General features: G+C 59.9%; 1 long non-coding RNA gene across 25 annotated transcripts in view; it reads right to left on the reverse strand.

Moving 5' to 3' along the window:
* Positions 1-8,493: 8,493 nt before the first annotated feature.
* LOC144377969 (uncharacterized) overlaps positions 8,494-18,829 on the reverse strand; it is a 29,921-nt gene continuing 19,585 nt past the window's right edge. For 20 of the 25 annotated variants that reach the window (XR_013439345.1, XR_013439343.1, XR_013439346.1 and 17 more), the window contains 2 exons: positions 11,135-18,566; positions 8,494-11,007 (listed from right to left, as the gene is read on the reverse strand). This is a non-coding gene — a long non-coding RNA (uncharacterized LOC144377969). The remainder of the gene's footprint in view (positions 11,008-11,134; positions 18,567-18,829) is intronic. The other 5 variants (XR_013439331.1, XR_013439324.1, XR_013439323.1 and 2 more) reach the window with 5 other exon arrangements.

The following is an 18,829-nucleotide window of genomic DNA, read 5'->3' on the forward strand; positions in this document are numbered from 1 at the left end:
GGACAGGAAGAGGCTGGGTAAACACCCAACGCGGGACCTGCAGATGGGGTCCAGGGAGAGGACAAACAGGTGGTGCCGTCTGGGCAGGGGGTCAGAGGGAGGCACCACCTGGAGGCGGGCAGTCCTGAGGCCAGGCAGGCTGCCCCTGGGGACGACGTGAGCCCGATTTCTGAGTCACAATCATGGATACATTCTGAGTATTCAGGAAAGACATATAAAGACAGACAGGCACAAATCGTGTGCACTGTCACCCTTAATCAGTCAATGTCGATGACAGTAACAAGACAGTGTAGGTTTCCACCCTGACACTGGAGCCGGTAGAGAGGCGTACTTTCTTACTATGACAAAGGACAAGAAGAGCAGGGGTCTCCCAGTGGGCAACACCTTCTAGAGCCTTTTCAGAAACCAGTTTGGGACTGTCCATCAACAAGCCATGTGCACCCGCCAGCCCCTCCTTGGGGCACCGCGCCACTTTGGTAACAGAAAGAAATACTGACAAGAAAAGAAAAGAGCAGCTCCTCAGTTCTCCACTGGCAGAGGCGAGCTGGTCCACGGGAGGGTTGCCCAGGGGCAGACACTGCAGCCAGGAGGGACAGCGAGGCCACTCTGCGAGCCAGCCTGGAGTGCTCCCCAGACACGGGGGAAATATCAAAGCGAGTCGCGGCAGCGCATGAAATATGCATGATTGCATCTGTGCCAAGGCAAAACCGCGGACCCGACTCTGTGCTTCGCTCTGCGTTCACGCCAGCACCAGCAACTCTAAGAAGGCTGCAGACTCGGGAGGGCGCGGCCCTGAGCCCTGCAGCACGCTCTGTGGGCAGTGGCTCCTGTGTGCGTGATTCCTGTCCCGGGGGCGCCCTGCAGGCACTGCAGGTGTAATTGAACAAATGACTGAGACAATAACAGGAAATTAGAATCTAGAGTCTTTGGCTGGATGCACAGGTGGGAGCTCACGCAGAGAGACACTGAGCAAGTGTGAGGGCTGAGTGTCCTCTCTGGGGAGGGGTGGCCTTGGGAACCAGGGAGGAGGGAAGCAAGCGGAGGGGCCCAGGATGGTGGCTGGGGTCTGAGGCACAAGGCTCCAGTGAACGGGAGCTGGCCAGGAGGGCAGGGGGGGGACAGAGAGACAGGTGACCCAAGCAGAGTGGGGCGACTGTGAGGACAATGAGTCCAGCAGGCGTGGCGGGAAGACTAGGGGTGGCCTCGGAGCTCAGGTCAGTGGACAGTGGGGCAGACCCAGGAGGAATGGTGGGAAGGGAGGGGCGTGAGGCAGAGGAAGTCTGGCTCTGGCATGGGGGACAGGAGGGCTGGGCTGTCTTGCTGCTGCACCTTTGGTGATGCGCCCAGGGAGCTGCAGGTGGTAGCCCCCCTGTGAGGAGCGCACATGATGGGGAAGCTGGGGAGGACTGAGAACTGTGGTGGGAGCTGCAGAGGTGAGGCCTGGGCCCCTGCTGTGGCCTCCTCCCTTCCCTGGGAGGAGGTTCCCAGCCTCTGCAGACCAGCTGGTCCAGCTGCTCCCTGGCTGCCCTCAGCTGCTGGTGGCAGAGTTGGGTCCTCACTTGGAGGCGCTTCCAGAGGGTCGGGCATTTCCAAGGCAGCTAATGAGTGGAGGGCCTTTAGACAAAGCTGGACGGGAGCCCTGGGGACCTGGGAGGAGGAACAGAGTCACTGCTGGGGTCCCCATGGAGACAGCCAGGGGACACTTGGTCCTAAAGCCACAGGCTGCTTTACTGCCTGTGGACACAGGATTTGTCTTAGCCAATGAGGAGGCTGGTGTGGTGCGGCCACTTCACTGAGCGCAGGTGGCTTTGCTCTTTCTAAGCCGCAGACTCCCCAAGCCCTGTGCTGAGAGTGTGGCAGCACGCGGTCATGGTCATCAGTCACGGTCAGCCTGGGCCCTGGACCTGGAGTCAGAAGTAAACCACATGCTATTCCCAGCCACGGGGTCCTAGCAGGGTCAGGCCGGCCAGGTGGTGGGGAGAGGGAGCCGGGGAGGGAGGGAAAGAGATTCCCCTAAAAACCAGCACGCAGGCCGGGGAGACAGGAGTCGCAGAGCCAGGAAAGCCCGGGGCCCTTTGGCAGGAGTCTGAAGGCCCCAGAAGCAGGACAGCTGATGGCCGGGAGCAGAAGATGGGGACACTAGAAGACGGAACAGACCGGCCCTTCCTTGCCTGCCCTGTTCAGGGGTTCAGGCATGGGGGCTGCATGATGGCCACCACAGTGCCACTCACAGTGCCACTCACAGTGCCACCCTCAGTGCCAAGGGCAGGTGCTAAGCTCCCCTGGGACACCCCACAAACACACCCAGGAGCACGCAGCGCCACGTGATCTCCTTAACCAACACTGGCTCTCCAGATGAAGTCGTCTCTGTCCCTCTCATGTGGCCCCGCTGTCCTGCACCCAGCCGAAGGGCACCCTGTCCCTCAGCAGAGGAGGTGGAGGTCCTGAGTGGGGCCACCCCCCATGTCCTGCAACCCCAAAGCTCTAAAGCCGGAGGAAGCCCGAGCAGAAAGGGCAGGTCCTCTTCCTCACCCAGAAGGGAATGGACGGGAAGGAGATGGTGCCCCTCACCCACTCCCCACGGAGCAGGGGGCCCCTCACCCACTCCCCACGGAGCAGGGGGCCCCTCACCCATTCGTCATGGAGCAGGGGGCCACTTGTGATCATGGGTCCTCTTTCTGTGATGCCATGTGGCTGCAGCTAATGTTGTGACCACTCGTGTCACTTCGGCATCCCCTCTGCAAGCACCGGGGCCTTTCCTGGGGGTGACCTGCACCTTCACCCTGAGGCCCTGGGCCACGGAGCCCTGCTGGTGCACTGTTGGCATTTCCCTCCACTTCCCCACGGGCACGGGGACACCAGAGACGTCCTGGGGAACCTCATGTGCCAGGCACGTGTCCTCACCTCCACTGGGGGGTTGCCATTCTTCCTGACCATCTGCAGCAGTCAGCTGGACCCCGCGAGGGCTCTTCTGTTGACTCAGGGCACGAGGTGCCCAGAGTGATATGGGCTGTGCCTCCTGGGGACGTCCCCTCTGGGACAGGGGCCTCCAGCCCACAGAGCGTACTGCGGGAGGCCACGCAGAAGCTTGGCTGAGAGCTGCCTAGGTGCCCCGCCCGGGAGGGCTCCCTTCCCACGTCCTCCAGATGTCCAGCAGGCTACAGGGTCACCGCTCCCCACGGGGCCCAGGCACTGCGCAGAGCCGTCTGCAGAGCAGGCCTCAGCCCTTCCTCTGTCACTGTTTGTGGGAAGCCCCTGAGGCCATGAGTGCAGGTGAGGAGAGGAGGCCGAGGCCTGAGGGGACATGGGCATTTAGGCCACTGCACCATGGGACCCCGGGACTGGCTAGGCCATGTGATGATGGGGTGAGACTGGGTACGTCCCCCTTGGTGGCCTTGTGGGCCGGTGACACCCTTGGTCCCACACGCTGAGGTCCTGGAGAACAGGAAACCTGAGGTACAAGTCATTCCCTGTTGAAGGCCAAGGACCAAGAGGCCCAATGTCCAAGGGCAGGGACGGAGAAAGTGGCCGTTCCAGCTCAGGAAGAGGGACAGAGTCAGCCTTGGTGCTCCTCCTGTCGCTCCGTGCAGACCCCGACAGAGGGCGTCCACGTGGGGAGGGTGGGTCTTCCTCACCGTCTGCAGGTTCAACGCTCATCTCCTTGGAGACGCCCTCACAGACACGTCCCAACGTGACGGTATCTGGGACCCAGGGGCCCCTTAGCCCAGTCAGGTTGACACCCAGCGGGGCCGAGGGTGCGGGAGTGAGACCCGGGCTGCGGGCAGCACCCCGCGGGGGGGAGTGCACGGTGGCGGCACCCAGGGGGCGGCCCACGCTCAGGCAGTGAATCCCGGCTACTGACCGCTAGTGAGGGTTCACAAAGTGGAACCATCAAAGACTGTCAGAGCAAGATGGCAGTCAACAAGCAGGCGCTTTGAAGAACGTGACCCATGCGGGGAGAGAAGGGGGGAGGAGGAAGGAAGGGGGAAAGGGAGAGAAAGGGACGTGTCTGCCCAACGCTGGGATGGCACCGGGGCTGGAGGGCACGGGGCTGTGACTTTGGGTCAAAGTGGTCGTTCAGGCCAGGGACGGAGACGGGGGGGTTTCTGAAGCATGGGCCACCTTGGGTGGGGGTCTCCCACCAAGCCAGCCCCAGTTCCGCCTCACTGCACCCGTATCAGTGGCCAAACTGACTCCAGGAAACTGAGTGGGTTTTTCTAACCAGGATCCTACCAGTGAGCCCGCCTTGGCCTCCCCGGGGCCCAGGACCGAATGAGGCCCAGCAGGAAGAGCGATGGGACCAGGGTCACCCCAGACTCGCACGCTGGCTGTGACCGCAGAAAACTCCCCTCAGTATGAGATGCACTGAGGAAATATTAGTTAAATTATCGCAGGCTGGTATGATCAGTTTCCTCCAGGATGAAATGTGATAAACGGCTTTTAATAAACCGAGGAGAATTATATGCATCATATTCGTGGTCCTTGTCAATTTTATTTAGAGTAAAATGCCATTGCGATAATTAGTTGGTTTTTACTGTGTTCATTAAAAGCTTTTCTAATGACCGCTTGGAGGAATAAGTGAAATTAATTTCTATCTTGAACGTCAGAGGAATTCATCAAACAAACAAAAAGCAAACTCTGGGCTAGTGTGGGAGGCAGGACAGGGGCCGCCAGTGGGTCCCTTGCTTCCTGTTGTCTGTCTCTGGCCCTGAGACTCAGGGGCCTTCTGCAGACATGCTGGAGCGGGTAAATGTGACCCAGATGGAGGCCCTGGCTGTCTTGCCCAGGTGCCTCTGAGCTGAGACGGCAGGCTGCCTCCTCCAGGCAGCCTTCCTGGACTGCTCCGACTTCAGTGTCCTCTCCTGCTGGACCCCACTCTGAACTGCGGCTCCTCAGTCCCACAGGCTGAGGCTGGGCCTTCTCCTTGCTGTGACCCCACAGGATCAGGTGGAGGGTCAAGCACTCAGCAGGGGCCCAGGTCTGAACTGAGGGCTCATCTCCTCTTTGGCAGGTGTCCCTGGGTCCTGGACATCACCCCCTAAACGCTCCCAACTGAGGGCAGACCATGGGACCTCAGGGGTCCTCCGGGGCAGGTGGGGCTGCACAGGGTGGAGCCACTGAAGGGGGTGGCCTCAGGGAGGACACTGCCCAGGTGCAGAATTGCCTGGCCAGGTCTGGAGGAGGCCAGGAGTCTCCAGGGGGCGGGGCCTGGAAGCAGGGCCACCTGGGAAACCTGCTAGGTCAGGGTAGCTGACCCCAGAGAGGAGGGCAGAGGAGGCCAGGCAGGAGAGGTGTGTCACCTGCCAGGATCCTCACTGGAGAAGGTGGACCAAGCCTGGTGCTACTCAGAGCTGAGCCAGGACCGCCCACTGCCCACTGTGGGGGTCATCGGGCTGATGGGGGACAAGCCTGAGACCTGGACTGTGAGCTGCAGCAGTGCCCACCTGCCCTCCCTACACCAGGCAGGACACACACACAACAAGCAGCAACTGTCTACACCACCGACACCCAGACTCTCACACCCACCCAACACACAGACTCGCACAGAACCAGCACGTGCACAGCCACCACTTGCACAAATGAACACACGCACCCTCCTGTACCGGACCGTAACACACACGTTACACACACACACACACACACACACACACACACACACACACACCCTCCCATCCCAGCCAGGTCTGGACTTTCTGGTTTGCTGGTGGCTGGCAGCTCCCTGTCCACCCTACTCTGCTCCTTGCACGGGTCCCTTGCCCCACTCAGCCATGTCCCCAAATGTTGCTGGAGAGCCCCATTTGGAGGCGGGAGGCAGCCATCAGACACCGGGGCCAAATCCTAGCTCTGCCATCAAATAAAGTGTCTGAGCTTCACTTGAGCTTGGTCCCTGGGAGGCCTGCACCTGGGGGGCGGGCTGGGAGGGACCCTGGTCCACAGAGATGGCAGTCTGGGCAGGTCCTCTGCCACTGCCACTGTCCAGGCCCTGCACTGTCGGCTCCTGGAGCCTCGGGGCTGACCGTGAGCACAGGCAGGGAAGCTTTCCACCCACTACCAGGTGCCGTGTGTGGACACCTCTTGCCCGCGTCCTGTGCAGTAGAAATGGGGTCCCTGGGTGGAATGGTGAGAAACAAAGCTGGGAAAACAGACCCTTGAAGAAGCCACAAGACACAGAAGAGACTCAGAAGCAGGGACAGGATGGCCAGAGGTCCCATGAGCTTCCGTGTTCCGGCAAAACAGAGCCCCCTGCTTTCTTGGTGTGGGGACATCAGGGCAGGGACAAGGTTTCTGTCTTTACTGGTGTTCCCTAGAGAAACAGCTGATGGCCACCTCTCTCTCTTGCTTCCCCGTGTCCTGCAGGCACAGGTGGACTGACACCTTGGCAGGTCACTCCCATCTCAGGTGCTGGGTGGGATCTGCCAGAGCTTAAGGGAGTTCACCTGCACCAGGTGACCAATTCCCATGGGGTGCCACGGGCAGTGCCCAGCGCCAGACCTGTCCCCTCACTGGGCTACGATGCGCAACACAGTCCACGCACAGTCCACTGACGCTCATGACAGACCGCCCCACTGGCCTGCCTGGGCAGGTGCCCTGACTGTCGCCACTTGGATGTTGGCATGAGGAGGTGGCTTGGCATTGGGAACATCCATCCTGGCTCCCTCAGGGGCCCCTGGCCACTGGCCCTTCACCCTCGGCCTCTGGGGTAGCTGGCGGGGCTGGTTCCTGGACCCAGTGGGCAAGGGACTGCAGCTGGGCCTGAGTGCTGGCCTTACGAGGCTCCTGGTGGGGGTCCAGCCAGCCCTGCCCACAGCCCTCCCCTCACCTGAAGGTGTGCTCAAGCCCAGCCCCCCTCCAGGTGTCCACTGGTGGAGGGTGGGGTGTGGTCTTGAGGCCTTGGGCCCTCTGGAGCTTCTCAGTTGGGCGGGGTGGACAGGCTGTGCCCGAGCTGAGCCATAGCCAGTAAGCGGGCAGCAGTGGCACAAAAGGCTCTCCTCCCCCAGGGAAGGGGCCACCGGACCCTCAGCACTGGCCAGGTCCTCTCTCCTCTCCAGCCTTTTATGTTGTCTGTGGCCGGTCAACCCTGTTGAGGGACAGGGTTTGGCCGGGGCCAGCCCTGAGGCCTCCCACGAAGCCCAGCCTGCGGGTAGCTGGCTGATCCTGCTGGTGCCACTTCAGAGATGGGGTGCTCAGGGCCTTGGCCCCCGAGTCCTCTTCCTGGGATAGCAGCAGGAGCACCCCTTCCCACCTCACCTAGGCCCCTTCCCACCTCCCTCCTGACCCAGGAGTGCAGCCCCTCCCCCTCCCCAGGCCCTAACACACACACTGTCCCGGCCCCCAGACCCTCCCCCGCCCCTCCCCCAGCCCTCCCCCACGCCTTCCCCTCTTCCCAGGGCAGGTTCCACCTGCAAATGTGCCACAGGTGGCTGTTCTCTCCCCCATCAGTCCCACCCGTGAGGGGTCTTTCCTGTTCTCTCTCCCCCCCCCCCCGGCCCCGGCTCAGAGCAGTGTCCACGACCTTGGGGAGTGCATATGCCAACCCTCAGTGTCAACCGGGTCCTGCTGTCAGGGTCAGGTTCCTGTTTGCAGTCCTAGCGAGCCCCTCCTGAGGAGCGTTTTAGGGTGGGGTCCACACGCTTCTTAAACTTGAAGGCAGCTTCTCACCCTACTCCCTCCTCATCTGCAGGGTCCTCGGACCCTCAGCAGAGGCCTGCACTGCAGAGTGCCAAGTTCTACACACACGGGGCCTCCTCCAGCCACGCACGCCTCTGATCCAGTGTGACTTATGAGTCAGGCGCAGTAGGGATTGGCAACCACAGCTAAGGATGAAGCAGAACAGGAACAGCACACTGTAATGAAAGCCGAGTCCAGTGTCTTGCTGTGCCCACCCCTCTGGGGTGACAGGAGGCCACAGCTACATGGTGAGACAAAGCAAGGTAAAGGGACAGGCACTGCAGCACAGCCTCAGGCACCTGGCCCTTCAGAGAGAGTGTCATCTGCTTTGGGTGCTCCTGGGTCAGGGGGCAACGAGGCACCTGTTAAGTGAAAGGAGGCACTTGGCGGCTTCTCTTTGGCCTTCCAAACTACCAGCCTTGTCTCTCTTGCACTCTTTTTTGTTTTTGTTTTTGTTTTTTTTAGAGAGAGAGAGAGAGAGAGAATTTTTTAATATTTATTTTTTAGTTTTCGGTGGACACAACATCTTTATTTTATTTGTATGTGGTACTGAGGATCGAACCCAGCGCCCAGTGCATGCCAAGCGAGCGTGTTACCGCTTGAGCCACATCCCCAGCCCTCTTGCACCCTTATGAAGTGGAATAAGGGCTGCTTGAACGCCAGCCTGGGATTCTGTGGCCGTGGATCTGATGACCCAGTCGTCCACTGGGTGACTAATGGGAGGGTAGCAGACACAGTGTGATATGCTGAGTCAAGTGGTGAGTCACGTGCCAGGCCAGATGGCACAAGATGACTTGAGACTTCATGACACTACTCAGAACAGTGTGCAAAGACTTACAAATTGTTTATTTAAGGAAGTTTCCATTGGGTATTTTCAGACTGAGGTTGACCGGGGGTGACTAAAATCATGGAAACACGACTTTGAGTAAGAGGGGACCATGATACTTAAGTCTGAGAACACGTCTGAGGCCATGATCCTTTGCAAAGGCACTTGGGTCCCCAGAGAAAGCTCTTAGCTAAACAGGACAGGTGGCAATGGAGATGGTGGCATCTGGCAGGGTAGGAGGCAGCTCCAGGACGGCGGGACACTGTTGTGGCAGCAATGTCTTGCTGGACCGTGGTGGCCCGTCTTCCCAGAGCCAGCCTGGGGAAAGCGTGTGGACTCGGGGCTCTGCACGGGGAAGGCCGGGGAGCCTCTTGCACCGAGGTACCCAGAGAGACGGCGGCAGAAGGCAAGCTGGCTGGCGACCCGGCACAGTGTCTGTCTGCCACAGGAGCCGCACCCCCTCTGGCTAGAGTGAGGCGGAGACTCAGCTGATTAAGCTGAGGGTGAACGGGGACTGCGAGCGGCCTTAGGCCTGGGGACAGGTACCGCCTGGGAGAAGTCTCTGAGCCGACAGTCAATCAGGGCACCCTAATTGGAAAGTGGTAATAAAAAGTAATTGAGTTTAATACATAATTTAGATCATTACCCGTTAAGTTAATGTCTCCCGCTTAGGTATGGGGAGAAAATTATTTATCTCATAGACGGGAAGATTTCATTTGTTTTTATAATGGAATGCTCGCCAATTGACTTTAATAAGAGCAGTTTGTTAAATCAGATTTGGAATTGGAGCATGGATTTGAAGTTCATATGTTAATTTTTGACGTGATATACTCAGCATTCCAGTCTTCCCTTAAAGTGGCTGGATTTATTCTCCCGCGGGACGCCCCAGCCATTGTTGTCCCGTGTTATGGAAATTAAATTGGGTTTCTCCGGCATCTTGATAGAAGGCAATTGGCCTCCTCACTCCCTTTTTCCATGAAGATGGGACGGCTCAGGGCCTTGGCTGCTTCTTTGAAGGGCCCTGTTCCTCTGGAAAACAGTCCTAGGGCTGCAAACAGATGTTTCTGTTAAGCACCCACCAGGAACTTAACGACCCCCCGACTGGGGTCTGACATCTGTGATTCATTAACTCACCTGGTTCCTCTGCCACCCTCCGACCCCGCGCCCAGCACTACCTGGTGCCCACGCTGAGGCCGGGGTCCTGGAGCAGCTCAGGCCTGGGGCACCGAGGGCAGCTGGGGGGAGCAGGACCTTGGCTGCCTGCAGGACAGGGCGGGTGGGCACAGTGTCCCCAGAGCCTGGATGGGTGGACCTGGACGCAGGCTCACCTGGTGTACCTGGCCAGGCAGGTGCTGTCCACCCAGGCCTCAGTCCCTGCCTGCTAAACGGGGCTGAGACTGTAGAGAGGGGGTGTGGGTCTGAGGAGGCCCACCAGGCCTGTTGCAGTCCCCTCCCCTTGTGACAGGCACAAGGGCCCAGTGCTTGGCCTCTGCTGTGGCTTGGCCATACCCTCTGACCACTGTGCAGCTCAACCTGCTCCCAGAGCCAAAGGCAGCCTTCCCAGCCCGTGGCCCAGGCTGCACCCCTGCCTTCCTACCCACTGGGAACAAGAGCCAGTGTTCCCTGGGCCTCTGCTCTGGGAACTGTCCCAAGACCCCAAGGAGGCGTGGGGCAAGCCAGAGGCCCCCACGTCCACTGGGGTCACCTGAGGCCCCTGGAAGCCTGAGCCCTTGGGCCCCAGGGACTGGGCCTCTGATGAAGACAGAGAAGGAGGGGTCCGTCCTGGCTGGGGCAGCAGGGGAGGCCTGTGTGGGCAAGCCGTGGTCTGAGGCCTGGGTGGGTCCATGCCCCAAGCCCCTGACCCAGGCTGTCCTGGGGTGGGCAGGACCTGGCCTGGGGAGTGAGGGCCAGAGGGGTCAGCAGGGGCTCCCAGGTCAGCCCTGGTCTCCTCTTCGTGGAGCCCAGGATCTTTGCACCTGGGCTCTGTGGCTGAGCCAGGTCACTGCCTGCCTGGTGGCTTGGCATTGGTCAGGAGTGTCCGTGCCACCACACAGTGTGCGGAGGCCCTCCTGCCCCTGCCATCGCCCACAGGCCCCAGGTGGCCCCAGTGGGAAACCAGTCTTCACTGTTCCTCCTCCTTGTCTGTGTCCTGCTCAACAGGAGCACAGGTTGTGGCCCACAGAGGCACCCAGAACCGGCAGGCAGCCCCCGGAGCCCCTCTGGATGGACAAAGGGAGGGAGGGAGAGAGCCCACGCTCTCTGCTGGCACGGCTGTGACCCCAGGACTGTCTGTGAGCAGGAAACGCCCTCCTTGGTACTTGGCGCAGTGCCCAGGGAGGTGCACAGGGGACCCCGGGCACCCCACACCCAGTCAGAGCTGGGAGGGGTTCCTCTCCTTCCTTTCCAGATCAGCAGCTCCGCGGCCGGCCGTGGGGCCACGTCCTCTCCCACCTGAGGTCAAGGCCAGCCCCGGGCAGGCTGCCCCTCTGCGCGAAGCCACCCGACTGAGGCCACTGTTCCGGAACAAATGGAAGAGCTTGTTTACAAATTGCCCGCTGACATTTGAGTTGCAAACACTGGCACCCGGCCTCGCCCGCCAGGCCACCCAGATTGGAGGGTGATTTATGAAGATTGCTTTACCTGGGCCGCGCGGGCCTGTGCCTGGGAGTAATTCACACCGGGCTCATTTCGGATGCAGTCAAAGACCCCCGTATTTCACTATGACAATGTAATCACAGAGCCACATTAAAAAGTCATTATTGTTTAGAATCCAGCTTGGTTTGAAAAACACTTACTATAAAATTCAACAGCCTTTGTAAATTACCAAAAGGTTTACTCAAGAGCACGAGGTGCCGTGATTTAGACCCAGAACTTACCACTTTATCGATTCTGTGGGATTTTGTCGGTGCCTGCATTTATGAGGAATGATTAGTGGGTGATCAGAGAAATAAACCGTCCGTGTTGGTTCATAAATAATGATGAATTGAATCTGCACCCTCAAATTTCCCATGCACACTGGAGCCGGACATGCCCCTTTGGGGTGGTTTTGTAGAGCATTGTGGAGATGGGTCCCCACAAAGGTGGCGAGGAGTGACAACTAGTGGCCCACACCACTGTCCAGCAGGCGTGGTGGGGGGACACTTAGTGCAGAGGTGGCAGTCTTATGTCCCCTCCTTTGCCATGGCCGAGAGATGGGTTTTTGCCTGCACCAAGCCCTTGGTCACTGCACATCGATGGATGGACAGGGATGCCGTACATCACTTCTTGGTTTTGTCCCCGGCGGCTGAGCGGGCAGCAGGCAGACTGGACGTGAGGAGCCCATTCAGGGTTCAGAGAACCCGAGGATCCTGCTCAGGAGCTGCCCAGATCTGGGCTCCTGACACGTCCTCTTCCACCCTGGGCGAGATGTGCATGGAGCCACCTGCCCACCTGCGTCCAGGTGGGGTAGCTGGGGGGTCCTGACCCCTGACCCAGGCCTGCCCTGGAGTAGCACCCCCTCGGTGCAGCTGACCCCGGGACCTGGGGAGAGTTCTTTTTCCTCCTAGAGTCTCCCCCAGAGACCCTGCCAGGGAAGCAGCAGAGCGTCTGACCCGCTTCCCAGAGGCCCAGGCAGACCCCTGGCCCACAGCACGCTGCCCCTGGGCACACTTGGGGGTTCACTGTGGCTTCTTGGTGCTCCTGGGGCCCCTCTGTGTGATGCCCCCACATCTCCCTGCTGGGTTCCCCACCCAGGCCCTGAGTCCTTCCCCAGCACCAGCAGCAAAACAGAACTGAGTTGGGATTGAACTGGGTTAAAACAGAGGTGAGTCAGGTTGGCAGACCGGGAGACAAGCGGCCCTGGAGGCCAGCACTCCCCGCCGGCCACCCGCGCCCTGGGAAACACTGCCAACAGGAATTGAGAATTAAAGTGGCCGGCGGGGGGTGGGGGCTTCTGGAGAGTGGGGACTGGCTGTGGAGGGTCGGGCATAGGTGCCCAGCCCCAAGTTGCTCTCACAGTGGGGCTCACGCTCTGAACGTCTATCCAGAGCTGTTTGTGGTCAGCCAATTCCCTCAGGGCAAGTGTCCCAACCAGCTCCGCCCCAAGGCAGGCCGGGCAGCGTCTCTCCTCGGCTCGGCTCGTGATTTACTGGACAGCAGTGAAGTCACAGGCCCCGCCACTTCCAGCGGTGTCTGTGCATGGGACACTCAGGGTCCCTGAGGGTCATGACCTGGGCAAAGAGGTTCTTTCATTCCAGTCTGAACTTCTAAAGTCCAAACACCAGGTGGCACGTCACCCTCCCACTACGAGGTATAAGCAGGTCACAGGAAGACCAAGCAGGGTGGAGGTGGCCGCAGGGTCACGGGGGGCTGAGCCGGGAGCAGAGCAGAGTCAGGCAGAGGCAGAGGCTCTGTGGGGCCAGAGGAGGGGGCTGACCACCCCGGTCAGCAGTGCCGTCAAGGAGAGGGTCCCTCAGCCCCAGAGGGTCAGCTGGAGTGGACCATGGCATGTGGTCCTCACAGGCAGGAGAAAGGGCACACTGCTGGAGGCCACCGGACAGGAAGTCCAGGTTGTCACTGGGGATATTCCTGGGTGCGCTCATGACGAGTGACCAGGTGACAGCCAGGCTGCCGCAGTGTCCATGTTGGGGCCTCCCCTGTATGAACCCCAGGTGGGGGGTAGCGTCTGGTGTCCCGAGGTGATCTGGGGTGTCCGTGTGTCCGGGTGCTCCTGGCTTAGTTTAGGGTGTTCACCGCGCTGTGCCCCTGGTGGAGCTGCGGGTGGTGGGCGTTCACTTGGGCAAACAAGGTGCAGACTGGCTCTCCCTCGGCACCGGTCCCCAGAATGCAGCAGCTCATGGCAAACTGCTGCTTTACAAGGTCTCCAGCCTGGTGACCTGTTCTGCGCACCGTGGGGTGGCTGGGCAGGGCCTGGCCTGCTGTCCACTTAGAGCTAAGAGGGCAGAGAGGGAAGGGGAGTGGGTGGGGGCTGGGCAGGGCCTGGCCTGCTCTCTACAGTGGGCATCACAGACCTCAGCCCAGGAGGCAGATGGAGAAGAGGAGGCCCAGGTGCCCAGGAGAGGCCCTCAGAACACACAGGATTCAGAGCATCCAGGGACCCACATGGCCAAGCTGGGCCATGTGGGAGAAGGGGAGGGGTCTGAGGACCCTGCAGGCCAGAAGCTAGTCCAGGTGGGCAGGTGGACACCTGCTGGAGCGGCGGGGGGGGGGACCTTATAGCAGGAGGTGGAGTCAGAACTAGCAGGCCACATCCAGGGCCAGGGAGGACTCGGTCACCTCCCCAGCCGAGAACGCAGAGCAAGCTGCCACGTGGCTGGGAATTGGGGCCTCTAGGAGCCTGGGCCCAAGCGGGCAGCCAGCAGGGACACGGAGCTGCAGCCTCAGAGGCTGCGTTCTCCTCATGGAACTTGTTGCCATTTTTACAAGAAATAAGTCCAGCCCAGGAGAACTGCCCGTCTCTGTGGCCTTCACCCCACACTGGGCCCGCATTTCGGGAGCCAGGACTCCGTCCCCTGGTCCCCAGCAGGAGCCTCCTGCAGTCTGGGCACATACCCAGCGTGTCCCCAGGCCAGGCCTAGGAGGTCCTGTGGCAGAGGGCACCAAGCTTCCTGGCCCAGGAGTCGCCCACCCTCTGGTCTCATCCAGGTTCTTTTCTGCATCGGGGGAAGCGGCCGGCAGTGTCCCCGGGACCCTCTAGTGGGGTGGTCGGTGAGCTTCCAAGGTGCAGGGCCTGGCCCCTTTCTCTGCTCACCGCCGAGAGGTGGCGCCAGTCACGGGGACTCAGGTCTCCTGGATGGCGTCTGAGGGCTCTGCTCTGGGGCTCAGGCCCAGGCCTTCCTGCCTCTCTGTCCACTTGGCCACGATGCTGGCCTCCTGTCCATGCCAGCCCTCGTGGCTTCCTGTCCCCCACCAAGCAGGGCTCACACTCCAGCTCCGTCTCTTTCTTCTTTTTTTCCTTCCACTTTGATCTGGTTTGGAAGGGGAAGCAGGAAGTTCACCCTCTGTCTACCCACCTGCCTTTCCTCCTCAACCCCGTGTCCTGCCTGTCCAGGCCGCTGCACGGCCTCGCCACGTGCCCACTCCAAGTGCCCGAGGTACCCCTGCCTGGCGAGATCTCCGACATGAGTCCAGGGGTGGCCCACAGCCTCCACCTCAGCTTCAGTGGACGCCACCTGCTGAGTCCTGCAGGACTTCCTAGGCTGTGTCCTGGGGTGAGGATGTATTGTCCCTAAAGCAAAAGGGGACAGTAAAACACCATGTCCCTGACTGAGGGCCCCTTTCTGTGCCCCAAATCCTAGCCACGTTAAGGGAACACGAGAAGCCTGGCTGGTGAGTTCAGATGCACATCCTCCTGGAGGACCTGGCTTTCCCTCCTGCACCCTGGGCACCAGGGCAGAGGGGGTTTTCTGTAGAAAGCCACTTTCCTGCATGGGGGCCAGGGCGCTGCTCCGTGACGTCCTAGCAAGCTCAGCAAGGTCGTGCTGATGATGTCACTGCTTCTGCAGCCGAACGTGAGACCCTCTCTGAGTGGCGATGGGTCCAGAATGGGGCACTGGGGAAAAGCTCGTGTCCCTCATCCAGCCTGACACCACTGGACTAAATGCCCTGGGGAGAAGGTGCAGTGATGGGTGGAGGAGCTGCTGACCTGGCCTGTGGCCACGGATCTCCCCAGAGCAGACTGGTCTCCAGTCAGCTTTCCCCAGCGATCAGGCTCCCGGGCCGTCTCGGCACTTCCCTTGGCCTCTCTGCAGCAGGCTGTGGTGTGGCAAGGCCACTTCTCCCTGGCTCCAAGTGCCCCTTCCCTGCCCAGTCGTGCCCAGCCAGCACCCCTGGTGTGGAGGGCAACGTCCTCTCTGCCAGCACTGCGACCTGTCCAGCTCTTGACCACAGCTCTGCTGCCCCCAGGTCTGGGATGTGCCCGGCCTCCTCAGAAGCTGCCCTGGTGGCAGCAGGTGCTGTCCCTGCTGCAGGCTGACCACAGCTCCCCAGAGGCCCTGAGTGCCACAACCGGAAACCGCCTCTTCTGGATTCTGTTCTGTGCTTGCTCTTGACCACGGTGTCCCTCGGTGCAGCTCAGAGTCCCCAGGGCCTGACTCCTGGCAGGTGTTCGATTGTTGGTTGGGTGAATAAAGGTCCTTGATGTCACCTTCACTCCTCTTTCTCTCTGCCCTGGGCTCAGGGCCCCTCCCTCCCCAGTCTGCACCTCGGCTTCCTTGGTTCTCTGGCATCTCCTCTTGGGTCCTCCCAGAGTCTAGCTTATGTCCTGCGTTTTGTTACGAAAGGTTCTGAGCACGTCATGCTGGACAGGGAGGTGACCAAGGCTCTGCACACGCCAGCCCTTCCAGGTATCTTTTAGAAGAGCGAGGTTAGGAATGGAGCGGGCCCTGTCCTCTCGGCAGCCGCACCTTTGTGCTGGCACATCTGCTGTGTGAGTCTTGTGGTTGTGAGGCTGTGCACTCCGATGCTTCGCACAGACACTGACTGCCACATTGTGCAAGTAGTTTGCTCCACTAGTTTGGTTTTCCACTCAACTGACCTCTTCAGGTGTCCAAGTCTGTGCAGCACCAAACATTTCTGGTGCCTGCTTCTTACTGGTTTATGTGTGCTCTTTACATATACTGGATCACATTCACCTGCCACGTGTATTGTAGACTAACCACAGTAGATCTGTCCACTGGGTAAGGTCTCCCGTTCTTGTCCATTTCCACCTGCCAGTCTTCACTGCTCTCACCCTCACTGTGCACACCCCTGGCAATACTTCCTGTCAAATGTGGCAACATCTCCCATCTAGAATCAGAGGTGGTTTGCAGGTGCAGGGTACCCCTGGCTCTAACCTGTAGCAAGATCAGTGAACCGTCCCTTTTGAAAGGTCTGAGAGACTCACCCAGTGCCAGCAGCGTTATGGCTAGATCCTTATCTTTGTCACCTGATGACTGTACAATGGTCACATGGATCTTATCGGACGCTCATTTCCCTCCTCTGTTCATTGAATAACTGCAGGTTCATTTCATTTGCTTTTTGTTTTTTTTTTTTCTTTTGTCTTCTTGATTTGTGCAAGCTTTCTGTATATGCTAGATAAGAATCCATTGCCTGTTATGTCTAGGGTATTTTCTCCTGGCTGGGGAGGGTCTTTGAATTTTTGGTAGCAGTCCGTTTTGTCAAACCCAGTTGTACAGCTCATATTTTCACATCTTACCTAAGAAGTTCTCCTGTACCTGACAGGATGACACCATCTCCCTAGAGTTTCTCCCCCATGTTTTGAGCTTGGGGTTTCGTACACAGGACTTCAACCCACCTGCACTCCGTTTTCTGTGCAGCGTTAGATGATGACCTGGATTATCTGGCTTTCCTGCACTGGGCAGCACTGGGCAGCTGACCCACCGGATGTCCAGGTCCCCTGCAGGTCTGGCTTCTGGCTGCCTGTCCCTCCTCTGATCTCTGTCCCTGCGTCTTTACCCCAGCACTTTAGAGGAAGTCTGTCCACCATCGGCTTCTCTCCAAGCTGGCCACCTGGTCCTGGTCCTCACTGTCCCATGCAAGTGACAAGCTGCCCAGGCACCGTGAGGGCCTCTGCTAGGAACTTGATGGAATCGGCATTAATCTCTAGGTCACTGTAGGTTTGGGGGCTTTCCTGCTCCCGAGCCTCCCTTGGGTTAGTGAGATCCTCAGCAGAAGCGCGTCCCTCTCCCTGGGGGGCACGGCCTCAGCTGCTCCTAAACACCTCAGGTGTACAGCTGGGCAGCGTCTGCTTCCGGCTAGCGCTCCCTGGTACTGGCCCCTGCATAGTGATGCTGGGAGGTTAATGTCCCCTCAGAGAGAAACCTGCTCCTTCTAACTATAAGGTTTCTTGGGATTTTATGTGACATTACACCTCACCCCCAAAACACGACCATCCACTTCTCCTCCTCCTCCTTCCCTGGTGCTACGGGGTTTGTCCCAGCCCTCCCCCACTCCCCATGCCTGGTGGCCACTTGCCTTCCTCAGATGCCTCGGGCTCTGGCTGTGATGCCCACACACAGCTCATTGGACCAACCACGCTGGGCGAGAGTGGACGGAGCCTCGTGGGCAACTTTCCACCAAGACCACCCCATCGTCAGGATGTTCCACCCAAGATGAAGGCTGAGAATGGCCGCTCCCAGACAGGGGGCCAGACGCGCTGAGGAGGTGACAGTGGGGAGGAGGGGGACGCGCTGGGGAGGTGACGGGGGGAGGAGGGGGCAGATTGGTTCGCCCCTGCACCTGGTGGTCAACTGGCCCCTCTGGGAGCCTCTATCCACCTCCTCAGGCAGCCTGGCCTGGGCAGAGCGCCCGGCCCCCAGGGCTCCCAGGGCCTCTCCTGCAGTGCTTCTCCTTATTCTGCTCCAGTGGGTCCTGACGGGTCACCACTGCGGGAGAGGAAAGCTGTCCTTTATGTCACTTTGTTAAAGAATCTGTGACTCACAAATCAGTCGCTGGCTGACGCTGGAGGCCGGTGACCCAGATTGGACTCAGACCCAGGTCTCTGGAGCTCAGAGGCAGGCAGGAGGGCCTGCCCTACCTCTAGACTGCAGGCCAGGGGCTCTGGGAACATGGCCGTGCCCTTCTCAGCCACCCACACAGCTCTCCTGCAGTGGGCGCTGGCTGCTGCAGCAGGGAGAGCCTGGGAGACAGCTGGTGGAGGCTCGGAGGCTGGAGGCCACAGGGGTCTCTGCACCACCAGGCAACTGTGGGGGAGGGGCCGCTCACCTTCAGCCCCAGGAAGGGCTGCCAATGGATTTGACAGTGAGATTAAAACCCCAATTAGCTTCACCCCCCAGAGGCCAGTTTTCCAAGCAGGAGGAAGAGAATCAGCGTGAGCAGAGCTCAATGTCCAGCACAGGAGAAGAGCAGATCCTGCATCCAGACCTCGGACAGACCCCGGCCAGCAACTCCAGAAGCCACCACATCCCGGGGAAGGTCTCACAGCCCGGCCTGCCGCTGAACCCGAGGGCGAAGACGGGCAGCGCCAGGTCACTGCTGCCCACACAGCCACCTGGCAGGGACGCCGAGCGAAGCTCCTCCGTCTGACAGCGAGCGAGGCCAGACGGCCCGGGGCCTGCACAGCAAGAGCGTCAGAGAGGGAACACGCCGTGGCCACGCCTAGAGCACTGAGGGGCTTCAACTTCAGATTAGGGATATTTCAAATCTGAAAACCCCAAATCTGAAGCACCATGGCTCCTGGCACCTGGGATAAGGGAAGAGCAACCTGAGCAGGCCACCGGGCTCTCAGACACCAGCGCAGGCTGCCAGGCAGACTCCCTCTGCCCCAAGCCCGGGACCATCCATGTCAGCTGAGAAGACACCTCTGCGACCTCAGGG

This window comes from Ictidomys tridecemlineatus, chromosome 5 (assembly GCF_052094955.1).
Source record: "Ictidomys tridecemlineatus isolate mIctTri1 chromosome 5, mIctTri1.hap1, whole genome shotgun sequence".
NCBI lineage: Eukaryota > Metazoa > Chordata > Mammalia > Rodentia > Sciuridae > Ictidomys > Ictidomys tridecemlineatus.